This window comes from Cyanistes caeruleus, chromosome 2 (assembly GCF_971803275.1).
Source record: "Cyanistes caeruleus chromosome 2, bCyaCae1.hap1.1, whole genome shotgun sequence".
NCBI classification, from domain to species: domain Eukaryota; kingdom Metazoa; phylum Chordata; class Aves; order Passeriformes; family Paridae; genus Cyanistes; species Cyanistes caeruleus.
The window spans coordinates 61,565,091-61,578,692 of NC_141702.1; the positions used below are offsets into that span (position 1 = coordinate 61,565,091).

Sequence of the window (13,602 nt, forward strand, 5' to 3'; positions counted from 1 at the left end):
CCTATGGATTGACCTATAGATGCAGAGAGTCCTTGCAGTGCTGCTGTGCCACAGAGGACAGTTCAGACTCTTGCCCATCTTTACCTTCACCCTGTGCCATGGCTCTTCCCTCAGCACTCACACACTTCAGCATTTTGTTCTGAGAGTTTATCTGCTCGTTCCTGTGAGCCTTTGATCTGCCTTTATACTCCGCACGACAGAGCTGCAGAATGCTCCCATTTGGAGCCACCTGCCTGCTCGCTGCAGCTTTCAGACCACCCTCGGGCAGTGCTGCTCAGCAGCCATCAGCACTGCCTGTGTGCCGAGGCTGCAGTTACAGACCCAGCTCCAAGATATCTCTGTGTCGGGTCCTGTGAGGCGGAACACGCGCCCTTGTTGTTCTCCTCTCCCATATTTTCATTTTGTGCCCTCATCTCTCTCCTGCTGCACCCTGAGAAGCAGTCAGAAGCTGCTCCGCATCGCAGTAAGCAAGGATCTTCTTCCTTCCTGCCTTTCTGCTGCTCCAGCTAGAATAATGCCAGCTACCAAGAAGGAATAACCCGCAAGGAGCCTAATGAAACAGCAATCTGGCATTAAGATATGTATATAGTTGCCATTTGTTAAATTGACAGATGACATTTGGAACATGCAGCCCCTATTCATTTTTTGGAGCTAAATACTCTCTTGAAATAAAGTCGTTGCCATTAGTGTTAAAGCTGATTTGCAGCCCAGACAGGGCCAGCTGTGCTTTTACACATTTCTGGGCATCAGGTCAGATTCCTAGCAGCTGTAAGATTTATTTATTTTTTTTTTTTTTTGCATTGGACTGGGCAGTTCATGAACAAGATACCCCAAATTACCTCAAGCTCCACCTTTCCTTTTCCCTTCCTACTTTTTCATGTAGAATTTCCTTATACAAGAGGAAAAACAGGGTTTTGACAAACAGATTTTAGTCAACTTAAATTTCATCATCTGCTACCTAGTCCCACTCGTCTACATTTTTATGTGTCTATAATAACAAGGTGCCAAAGAGAAGATCCAAACACCTTCAGCAGTAGTTCGAAATTTTTTCTTAAGCAACAAAAACTCAGCTTTCTTAGAGACAAATACCTCAGACATCATTATATTTTAGGAACAGTTAAGAGTGTGAAGGACTCTGCTCATCCAATTCAAAAACATAGAAATCATGGTAAAGATGCAATATTCCTTTACACCTTCAAATTGCTGTCAACACTTTCATGATGACTTCCATTTCCAGCTCCAGAAATACTCAGAAGAAATAGGTGCCCAAACTTTATCAAAGTTGTACTTTTAGACAAGAACTTGGCTTTTACCTCATATGCTGCTTCATCAGTTTCACTGATAAAGGCCCGGAGAAGTCATCTGACTTGTTTATTTAATGTCTTTTCGATGTCATTCCATTTTAACACTCAGATGTCATTCCACTACCACTTCAACTTATTTTTGCACATAAAAGAGCAAAAATTAAGCCTTCCAATATGCAGAAAAGCTGGTAATTAGATGGCTACTATTGGCTGAAGGGAGTGAAGCACCTTCCACGGGTGTATGCCAGGCAGAAGAGTGTAGAAGATAACAAAGCTTCACTTCACATTTCTTCAAACACTGACCCAAGGCTGGGAAAAGGTAAAGTTCCCTTGACTTTGGTGCTTTCTCCAGCAGCTAAGGCAAGAGAAGGTGAGAGCCTAGCCAGCAGCCTTCTCATTCTGATTTGCCAGGAGGCACAGATTTCCCAGGAGTCACAGCCACACAGGAGCCACAAGAGGAGTAAGAGCCTGCAGAATGTTTGAGTCATAGGAATGTTTTCTTTCTTTAACTTAAAAAAAAAAAAAAAATCTTAAATGATTTACATATGAATTGCTTCTAATGAGGACACACAAGATCAGTTTTCCAGCAGACTTTCAACAAGGCCAAAATTAAGGATACAATTACATGGCAGAATACTAGACTGAGATCTTCATGGTTTTTATGTCAACAGTGAAGTCAGCCACTGCTGGTGGGTGGGAAGCAGCTCTCTTTAGTGATGTTGAGCTGGTTGATTTTCTGATTACTTCAGAGAATTTTAAAAATAGCAAATTATAATAACAGGCCTATAAGACTCTCTAGCAGCTTTCTGATTAATGTCAACCTCAAGTTATATGCTGAGTTCATGTCCATAAGGTATGCTGCTCAGACATTTTCTAGATGCTGTTTTAACCTGTCTTCTGAGTCACATTAGTCGAAGAATTGGCCTGTAATTTAATTATTGCAAATGGTGCATTGGTGAGTTATTTCCTAGGAGAGAGAGTTAAGAAAACCCAACATTGCAATTAATGCTGAAAGGGAACCCTTTTGCTTTGGCCTTTTGAAAATTTTTCCATATGTCAGAAGCCAAGTGAGACTAGGAGAGTTTAGAAAATTCTGTTAGAAAGTCATCTTCACCCAGAGCTTTCCTAGAGACCAGAGGTTTTATGACTCCTTTTTATTTCTTCCTTTGCTTTGGGACTACATAACTCTTCCCTAATTTTCTGCAGAATTGCAGGTATTTCCAATTTACTTCAGAGACCATGAATCTGTTCAGGTCGGTGCAAATGACTCAGGCTAGTTAAGGGATTTTAGAACTCAAGAGAGATGTCTTTAAGGTCCACAGTGTTTGTAGCTTGTACAATAGATGACCATCAAAGCAATCATTTAACACTCAGTGCTTGCTTTCTTTCCTGAGCTGTACGGCCAGCAGTTCACAGACCTTTCCTCATGGCTCCTATTTTTGGTTTTCCCATTATTTTCTAAGGAAAAGGTTCTCCACCTTTAATACCTATAGAATTGGAATTATGATCTGAGACCCTCACTCTTGCATCTTCATAACCACGCAGCTTGAAAACTTGGAACAGAAACATTTACATCTGAGCAAATTAAACAACAAAATCAGCAGTATAAGAGATTCTCAGTGGGGTTCAAAGACTCTCCTAAACTGAAGCAAGAAGGTTTTTAAGTGCTATTAAGTCCAAAAGCATCATGAGGTGAAAAGCACAGCAAGTTCTGTGACCCACCTCTCCAACCTTCCTTCTATACCACCATCTTCCAACTCCACTCTGCATCTTCTGGCTGCTTTGGGCCATCCACACTCTACAGATGAAGAGCAGGCCTTGCTGCCCTTCCTGGTGGGCCATGTTCTGACCAGGCCTGGCTGATCCAGACAATGTTGGACACACACTAAGCTGGCAAGTGTGCCTGGGCTTCTAGCTTCAGAGATCTCCAGGACGCAGCCTGCAGCCATGTAGTGCAGGTGCTCTGGGCCATGCAGGTGGAGTTTGAACAGGAATCAGCTGGAGACCCCCCTTACAGACACCTGTGGGTGAGGACTCTGCCTCTTAGCAACGTGGCTGAACTGGGCTACCATTGCCTTAACTCTTTTCAGTTACTGCTCTCCAGGGACAGCATTTCATGCTACCCACGAGATATCTAAGTGATGCCTTTTTTTGGCCTGTAGAGTGTGTTTGTCTTCTGTCTGACAAAACAAAAAGATCAGAAATAGAAGTGAATGGGAAAAAATGACAGAATAGAAAAATTCAAATAAATGCAAAAGATAAGGCGAGTCAGAGTGCCACAATGCAAAATGCTAATATGCAACATCACTGAAGCCTTGATCCTGTGAAATGTGTAGGACACACATGGGAGCCTGCTTAACTTGCAAGGAAAGAAAACAGTTCTATTTTCAATACATTGATTTTCTAACTTACTTTTGCTAAAAATGTATTTGTTTTTAAATTAATTACATTGGGGAAAGGGAAGGGAAATGGGAGCAGTGGATTTGGAGGGAAAATTACTTCCAGTTGGAAAAAATTATCTGTGCACCTACATGTGCATGGTGGACACGAGGTTTCTGCTCTTCAGATATTTCTGCAGGCTGAAGGAGAGCAAATGGGCTGAACTGTTTCTTCCCTTCATAGATGGTTGCACCAGAAGATCTGCACCCTGTATCCTCCAAAGTACAGAGCAAGACTCCAGGAGATGTAAACGTAATGAGCCACACAATCCATATACGTCAGGTTTTTCACTTGATCTTTAAAACATGCTGCATTTGGGAGACTTGAAGACTGGCATGCCAAAGCTTGGGGCTGTTCTGGAGGCAATCTTTCTGCTGTGGCAGAGCTGTTCAAAACTATGTCCAGTAGGCTCTACTCTCCACCCTTATAGCTACTGTCTAGAAACTGGTGAGCTGATGCCTGTGTTGGCAAAGTGGCTTCACTGCTCCAGGTGGACTCTTAGTGGGAAATCCCACCAGCTATAAAAATCCCTTCCCTTCTCTCTCACCCTAGAAATCCTGCTGGCTCAATGTATCCACATCCCACTGGAGTCAGACATATTTCTCTGGCTGCAAACCCCCCAGCTCCCTCCAGTGAGTGTCCAGCACCCAGCCTGGGCTTTGATGGTCCCACTGTGCTTGTTCTGCTCTGCACACGCCGGCTCTGAGCCTCAAAGGTTCTGACCACCATGCATGTGTTTAGTTTTAAGAGCAATTCAGACTTGTGCTTGACTCATATAGCAGACATACCTTTTGTTTCCAGGGTACATATTTTCAGTGTGTCCTACCTGGCCACCGTTTGCAGATCAGGCTGTTCCTGTGTTGCAGTATAATAAGAGAAGGCAGATGAACCAGTCCTCAGTGGTTTTGCCTGGAGAGATATAAATCATATTGTTGGTATTATTTCTTCACATGTTGTGTCATTTGCTGAACAATTAAGTGCTACTTAAGGATTAATAAGTGAGCCAAGGCTTCAGAACATAATGCAACTTCACTGGAGGAGATGACAATGTAACTTTTTAATATTGTATTATTATTTAATGTAAAACCAGCTGATGCAAAAATCAATTCCATGCTAAAGTGTGTTTTCTTCTTTGATCCTTTTAAACTAGTTAAAAAAAACCCAAAAAACAAAGGTGGGGAAGATACCAACACCTTAAGTCTTTTTAAACTTAGAACAAAAATTTTTAAAAGTGGGAAACAGCCCATAGACAATCTCTACATAATTTGTTACAGACTAATGGTAAGTGGCATTCTCCCAAACCCATATTTATATTAAAAAACCTCATAGGTGTACGTTATATAGACTATCAATTATAATAGCTGAAAGTTAAATAAATGTCATAACTGTACATCTACTTTACTATGCATTACACCTTGAGAAAATGGTATTGTTATACCAAGCTATATACCTCATAAAGTTATCCAAAACAAACTGTACACTTCAGCAATATCAAAATCTAAATACCAACATCTAAACCAAAACATAACATCTAATACCAAAATCTACATCCAAAACATGCACAATTACAAAAATGTGTATTATAAACTATATATAAATTAATAAAAACCATTAGTTTTAGGCTGTTTCTCTGTGTAATTCTATTAGTGTTTTGACAGGTAAATTAATAGACTCATCCACACTAAATTGCACTTCTTTCAATGAAGATGAGTCCCTGGGGTGTGATTTTGGATGGTATGTTTATAATCTAGAGCAGCTCAACATTAAGACCACTGGGACCCAGAGTGGGTAAAAAACCAATCAGACAGTTCAAAGGTTTGCACTTTTGGCTCTCTTTTGAATAAATTCATGAGAGCCAAAGGGTGCTGGTCCTCCCCATATCCCAGGGTGGTATCACAAGGAGCCCATCTCTGCAGTGAGCACTGGCTCTGGCAGCCACTGCTTGATAGAACCAAGCAAACACCTGTGTGACATTTTGTGGGTGACAGGGACAGCGGGATCAAGTGCACCCCCAGCAAGTTTTCCAGTGACGCAAAGCCTGCAGTGCAGCTGACACACGAAGGGAAGGGATGGCATCCACAGGGACCTGGGCAGGATTCAGAGGTGGGACTGGGTGAACCTCAAGAAGTTCACCAAGGCCAAGTGCAAGGTCTGGCACCTGGGTCAGGGCAATCCCAAGAGATACAGGCTGGGCAGAGAATGTATTGGGAGCAGCCCTGAGGGGAAGGACGTGGGGGTGTTGGTGGAGGAGAAGCTCAGCAAGACCCGGCCATGTGCACTTGCAACCCAGAGAGCCAACCTTGACCTGAACTGCATCAAAAGCAGCATAGCCAGCAGGGTGAGGGAGGGGATTCTGCCACTCTGCTCTGCTTTGGTGAGACATCAACTGGGCCTCCCCAGCATAAGAAGGATATGAGATCTGTTGGAGCAAGTCCAGAGGGTCACAAAGAGGAGGGTCATCAGAGAGCTGGGAATCTCTCCTGTGCAAACAGAGTGAGAAAGCTGAGATTGCTCAGCCTAGAGAAGAAAGAGAAGGCTCTGAGGAAACTTACAGCAACTTTCCAATATCTAAAGGGAACTATACAACAGTTGGGAAGGGACTTTTTGCAAGGCCTGTAGTGACAAGGCAATGGAGAATGGCTTAGGGTAGGTTTATATCAGATATCAGGAAGAAATTCTTTACTATGCGGGTGGTGAAGTACTGGAACATATCCAGAGAAATTGTGGATGCCCTATCCCAGGCTGAACGGGACTCTGAGCAACCTGGTCTAGTGAAAGGTATCTCTGCCCATGGCAGAAGGTTAAAAGTAAGCTATCTTTAAAGGTTCTTTGCAACCCAAACCATGATCCTACAAAATCATCATTCCTTCCTGACAGAGAGGGCTGCTCCCTTTATCTATGGAATATGCTCGGCTGCTGCTAGCACAATTACACTGCAGGAAAATCCTGTTCCAAATAATTTAGTCTTTATTTACTCAGAAGAAAAAAATAAAAAGCTAGAAGGTAAAGGCTAATAAAATACTGGTATGGGAATTATTTTACAGGAATAAAATACTTGGCATGTTTCTAAGGTCACAACATCATACACAGGTCCACAGGGAGTCCTTCACAGCAAAATTTCCTGAGGGCCTTGTATGTGTTCACATAACTTTTTAGGGGGAAAGATGCTGGTCCATCATTATGTTCCATCACAATAAGAAGGCAGGGTACAAGTTAATTGAAATGACTAGACACAGCATCTGCAACTGGGGAAAGCAAACAGGCACAGAAAACAAATATGTGCCTTTTGTTTTCATGTTAAGATTACATGCAAAATGAATCTTGAACCTGAAGTTGAAACAATTCCATATTCCATCTCTGTGGTCCCACTGTTTGTCTAGTTTACAAAGCTCCTTCTCACATATTTGCAATGTTTCTCATTTGGCTGCATTTTGAATTAGTATCTTCATATATAAATAAGCTAAATTAGGATATGCTTTATCATGTAACTGGCACAGTGAACTGGGGAATAAGCATGCTTGCCAAGTAGTACCAGGAGCATGGATCAGGCTCCTGGCAACACGGAGAGTTTGGCTATTCATTGTGATGACACCTAGGAAAGGAATGATGCAATACAGAGCTTGAGGCTTTCATGTGTTGCCTCTGCCACCATCCTTCTCAGACAGGGTGAGAGATACTCAGTGTCTTCATTTGCTCCTCTAAATTACAGCACAGTCAGTAACATGTCATTTGAGGGGTTTGAGGCTAAACTTGTAAACCTGTTTTGATTCCATCCATCATGTCTCTCATTAAGTGTAAAGCGCCTCCAGGGAAAGGCAGCTGATTAAACAGATTCCTCAGTGACATAATGAATTTACAAAGCCCTCAGGTTTTGCTGGGGATGTTTTGGGAAAAATATCTTCAGCCACCGAGGGAGAAGTCCACTGAGAGGGAGAATAATTTCATTAGGTTTGCCTCGGGGCCTGAGAAATATTCCCCACCCAGCCTGGGGACTGAGAGGAGATCACTGTTGAGCATTGGAAGGGAGGAGGATGGGCAGGGACATGGCCATCCATCCATCTATCCAAGCACACCCCTGTCTTCCCATTGAAGGGTGGGGGTCACAGCCTCCTTGCTTTCCTTGGCCACTCAGCTATGTCACCTTTCTCCCAGCAAAGCTCTGCTCACAGAGAGGTATTGCCTCTCAGCACAGGAAAGAAGTATGAGGCTTTTTCCAGCATTCAGATCCTGTTTTTAGTGTGACTCAGCTCTGCAGAGTCCATAAGGAAGACACGGGTTGTGCTTTATTAGCACTTAGGTTAATGTTTGGAAATAACAAGACTGATGGTTTTATCTGTTTAATCATTTGGTGCTGCCAAGAGCGACCATAAGCACAGCCCAATGGTGCATGAAGGGAGTACAGCCTGACATTAGTTTCCCACCACTAAAATCCAAACATTAGCACACAAGTTGTGTAGCAGGCTGGCAGGGGCAGGCAGCCAGATCACTGCTATTGGAGTGACTCAGTGATTGCGATTTTTCTTCATGGAGATTTTGAACCTCCTTGCAGTGGAAAGAAATAGGGACAGATGAGGTGGGCTAATTTTGAAGTTTGGCAGATCATTTGTGTTTGTCCAGCTTTCCTATGCCCTCAGCTGAACTAGGGTACAGAGCTAAGGACTGAAAGACTTCTCTAGATTTCCCCAATATTATTATTTCACGTGCTTTTCGGTTCCCCCTCTCTTTTTCCTTAACTCTCCTCAGGTAAATTCTTCAGCCAGCAGTAGCTGCCGTGCAGATTCGCCACATGTCACCAGGCAAAGCTCCTGAACTGCCACATGCAGCCAGCTGCAGCTGTAGCCATTCATCACTGAAGAGCAATCGGATGGCTGGATCATGCGGTCAGCTGGCACCCAGACAACACTGGATGTGGCAGATGCCATCAGTGCAGAGAGCAGAATAAGAGACAACAGGAGTCAACAGACACAGGGATGTTTTCTTAACAGAGGATAGCTACCTCAGCTAGTGTTTATCACCATTTATCACTAAGTAAGTGCAGCTGTTGGATCCTTTGAAACATATGTGGAGCAGTAGAATTTGGCGAATTTTGGCAGAGTTACTCAGAGAACCTCTCCTGTACACAAAATCAAGGGGGAGAAAAGCCACTGAAATAATCACAGTGGAGCTGTGCTCCAAGTAAAGCCTCCTTGGGTGTGCAAACCCCTGTGCTTCACCCTCTCCTGGGAAGGCATGTGGCTGCACACACCGTGGTCCGGCTGCCCAACGCTTCCAACCAGCAAGGGCTGCACTGCTGGAAGAGCACTGCAGAGCTTAGAGCTGGCCACGTAAAGTGCTTTTTGCAAAAGCTCCTCAGAAGCCACACAGGTGGGCTGTCGTGTAGGGGACTGGCTAAAAGAGACAGAGCATCTGCAGGGCTGGCAGACCTCAAAGACCTGAGACTCTCAAAGCTTCCACAGTTGCCCTGCATCTAATTTATTTCTCCTGTTTGTGTACTGTTGGTATTTACTCTTTCCAGTAAAAAAGGGCAGTAGCAGCCCATGCCCTTGACCACCTCATATGTCTGAAGATGCTGTCTGGAGCTGGCCATGGCTTTAGCATGTCGGATCAATGCTTTAAATCCTTTTTCCTCTGCAGAGCTATGCTGTTTGCTAGCACAAAAATAAGCAGAGCCTGTGCTCTGCCTACTCTCCCTGCTTTTCCTCAAATACGTACCAGAAAAATAGCTGGAGCACAACTCCCACACACTGTACAAGATCCAGACTTTAGCAGTCCTAAAACAAGCTTTTTCCTGTCCCAAGCCTATGCTAGAACTAGTCAAAATTTAACACTTGCAAGATCGTAACATTTTTAGAGCAGAGGAGGTAAGGGTGGGAAATCCAAATAAGCCTGAACACATCCAAAACATGCTGCCACTTCCATAACTAACAGAATCCCACAATACTAAGCTAAAATAAAAATAGAATAGAGTCTTATCACTTCCTCTTTAGCTCTAACCTCAAGGCCACCTCTGCTCTACAAGTACGTAGTTTCCCTCCAGGTTCACATTTTCAGCCTTGCCATCTTAATGAGAACCTTCTGCCAGCTGGATCCAGCTCCCAAAGCACAATCTGTAATGAGGACAGGCACCTGGGGACCTACCTGCCTATCTCAGGAGAAGAATTTGGTTTGTCTTTCCAATCCCCCGCACTGCAGAGTCCTTTGAGGCTGCGATAAGGGAATGCCAGACCACCTGGCAGCAAGAGCAGATGCAAAGGGAGGGGACTGATGAAGTTGAGATGTGGGTGGTAGCCAGGTTGGAGGAAAGGGTTAGAATAAGAGAACTGTTTATCAGAAAGGATGTCTGAAATTATCAAGTTCAGCTGTTCACTGCCAAGTCCACCACTAAACCACATCCCCAAGCACCACATCTACATGTCTTTTAAGTACCTCCAGAGATGGGGACTCAATCACTTCCCTGGACAGCCTGTTCCAATGCTTAACAAGCCTTTAACTCTTCTTTAGTGAAATTTTTTTTCCTAATGTCTCATCTAAACCTCTCCTAGTGCAATTTGAGGCCATTTCCTCTCATCCTGTCTATTGTTACCTGAGAGAAGAGGCTGACCCCTACTTGGCTGCAACCTCTTTTCACATAGTTGTAGAGAGTGATAAGGTCTCCCCTGAGCCTCCTTTTCTCTAGACTGTACTCCCAGCTCCCTCAGCTGCTCCTTACAGGACTTGTGCTCCAGACTCTTTGCCAGGTCTGCTGCCCTTTCCTCAGCATGTTCCAGCCCCTCAGTGTCCTTCCTGTAGTGACAGGCCCAGAACAGCACTCAAGGTGTGGCCTCACCAGTGCCAAGTTCAGGGACACAATCCCTGCCCTGCTGCTGCTGGCCACACTATTGCTGATCCAGGCCAGGATGCCATTGGCCTTCTTGGCCACCTGGGCACAGCTGGCTCATGTTCAGCTGCTGTTGACCAGCACCCCCAGGTCCTTTTCTGCCAGGCCACTTCCCAGCTGCTCTTCCCCAAGCCTGAAGCACTGCCTGGGGTTGTTGCAACCCAAGGGCAGGACCCGGCACTTGGCCTTATTGAACCCCAATCCACTGGCCTTGGCCCATTGATCCAGCCGGTCCAGATCCCTCTGCAGAGCCCTCCTGCTCTCCAGCAGATCAACACTCTCACCTACCTTGGTGTCACCTGCAGAACTGATTGAAAGTGCCCTGAATCCCCTTGTCCAGACCATTGATAAAGTTGTTAAACAGCACTGGCCCCAGTACTCAGCCTAGAGGAGCACCACTAATGAAGGCCACCAGCTGGATGCAGCACCATTCACCACCTCTCTCTGAGCCCTGCCACCCAGCCAGCTTTTTACCCAGTGAACAGTGTACCAGACCAAGGCATTCTCCAGGAGAATGCTGTAGGAAATGATGTCTAAGGATTTACTGAAGTCCAGGTAGACTACATTCATAGCTTTCCCCTCACCCACTAAGTGGGGTCACCTTATTGTAAACTTAAATCAAGTTTGTCAAGCAGGACCCACCTTTCATAAACCCAATTTGGCTGGGCCTGGTTTCCCAGTTGTCCTGTATGTACCCTGTGATGGCACTCATGATGATCTACTCTATAACCTTCTCTAGGACCAAGGTCAGACTTACAGGCCTGTAGTTCCCTGGATCCTCCTTCCTTCCATTCTTGTGGATGGGTTTCATTCAAATTTGGTAACTGAGACCTCCTCAGTTAGCCAGGACTGCTGGTGAATGATGGAAAGGGGATTGGTGAGCACTTCTCCCAGCTGCCTCAGTACCCTTGGGTCGATCCCATCCACCCCTATAAACTTGTGTGTATCTAAATTGTGTTGCAGGTCACTGACCAATTCTCCTTGGATCATGAGGTCTTTGTTCTGTTCCCCATCCCTGTCTTCCAGCCCAGGGCACTGGGTACCCCAACAACCACTGGTTGTATTAAAGACTAAGGCAAAGAAGGCATTAAGTACCTCAGTCTTCTCCTCATTCTTTGTAAACTTCCCCCCACATCCAATAAAGGACGGAGATTCTCCTTAGCCCTCCTGTTGTTGATGATGTATTTACAGAAACATTTTTTATTGTCTCTTACTGCAGTAGCCAGATTCAGTTCTAGCTTGCCTTCTAGTTTTCTCCCTGTATAACCTCACAACATCTTTGCAAACCTCCTGAGTTGCCTGCCTCTTCTTCCAAAGGTCATAAATGCTCTTTTCATCCCCAAATTCCAGCCAAGCTGGTGGTCTTCCCCACTGGCTCATCTTTCAGCTTGTTGGGACAGCCTATGCCCTTACCTTCAGGATTTCCTTCTTAATGAATGTCCAGCCTTCCTGGACCCCCTTGCCCTTCAGGACTGACTACCATAGGACTCGGTCTCTTACACAGGTGAAAGTCTGCCTTTCAAAAACCCAGTGCCTTTTTTGCCTTTACACAGATTCTTATCTATAAACACTCAACCTTACTGTCACCATCAGTAAGCTTCAGAAAATCAAAACACTCCCTAACATACAGGGGTGTCCCATTGTCTCTTCTTCCTTGCCTATTCCTTCTGACCTGTGTCAGAATCCTGTTTGAGAATCCAGTTTGCTCCCAAGCCTGAGAAGAGGGTATAGGGTGCTGGTGGCCCCTTCCGCAAGACCACTTTTTTTAATAGTTTTGTTTCTTCATTATACCTTTGTGTTTTTCTCCTCTTTCACTTGCTGCATTTAAGTCACAGCTTGCTGGGAAGGCTTCAGTTTCTCACGAAGTAGACTGTTCAGTCAAATCCCCACTTTAAAAATACATTTTCTAAATATGCACTATTCACTGTTGTCCTCAGTGATTTGATTGGCAGAAATAAGAACTGCAAAAGAGGATCTTGTCAGTCATTCTCAGGCATTCCTTAATATGGAAACAATCACCTGCCATTTCAACCATTTTTTGCAAGGGACACAGTGGGCTTAATAAAATGCACACACCTGCAGTCTAAACTTCTGTTCTCTGGTAAAAATTTTTTTGTGGGGATTGCAGATGTGCACGTGCAAGATAAGAGACCATTCTCTGTGACGCCTGAAAACCCATCCTGGCCTATATTCTGTAATTTTCTGGAAACGCTCTGCACACTGGTCCAGCTCTGAGTGTCTGTCTCATGCGATTCAAAGGACAAGGGTGACAAAACCCCAATGTTGTGCAACACCTGCTCATTTCAGACTCATCTTTCAGAAGTGGTGAACATCTGTGGCACTGTCTGTATTCTGAGACATGGAGACATTCAGCAACTTAAAAAGAAGAAAAAGGAGGCCTGATACTGAGGCCCTAAATTATGTTTAGAGAATGCTTCCAGAACAATCAAAACTTTTTTTTGTCTTTTTTTTTCTTTTTTCATTAAAAGATCTCCTAAGGAAGAATTAAACTGGTAGTATGCTATGGTAAATTTAGCTACAGTGTTTCTGGGACAAGATGTCCACGGAACAAGCATCCCTCATTTATCACCAGAACATCTCAATTCTGACCTGAAACACAAATTTGGTGCCACGTGTAGCAATGTGTTTGTGGTCTGTTGCAAATGCCAGCCAGTGAGGGAATGTGTTGGTTTAAGGCACACAAGTAAAAAGCACAGCTTTTAAAAGTTCAGCTTCATTTTCCTTTGCTGGGAAAGGAAATAATTATTCTATTTATTTTGCTTCCAAGATGGGAATAGTAAATGTATTTCTCACCTCACTGAGAGGAAAAAACATCACACACAATATGGTTAAGGTGCACCCCCTTTAACAGAGCGATGTGACAACCTTGCAACTTGAACACAATTTTTTTCTTTAGCTGCTGCCTTCTGGATTTTTTTTCTTTAATGTAGTTTATTCTTGAGATGCCTCATGCATAAGCAT

At 44.1% G+C, this 13,602-nt stretch overlaps 1 long non-coding RNA gene across 1 annotated transcript; it reads right to left on the bottom strand.

The window, feature by feature from the left end:
- Window positions 1–871: 871 nt before the first annotated feature.
- Window positions 872–3,260, bottom strand: LOC147654850 (uncharacterized). Its single transcript, XR_015280990.1, has 2 exons — window positions 3,027–3,260; window positions 872–1,813 (listed from the first exon to the last, which is right to left on the bottom strand). It is a non-coding gene; the product is annotated as an uncharacterized LOC147654850 (long non-coding RNA).
- Between the last annotated feature and the right edge of the window lie 10,342 nt (window positions 3,261–13,602).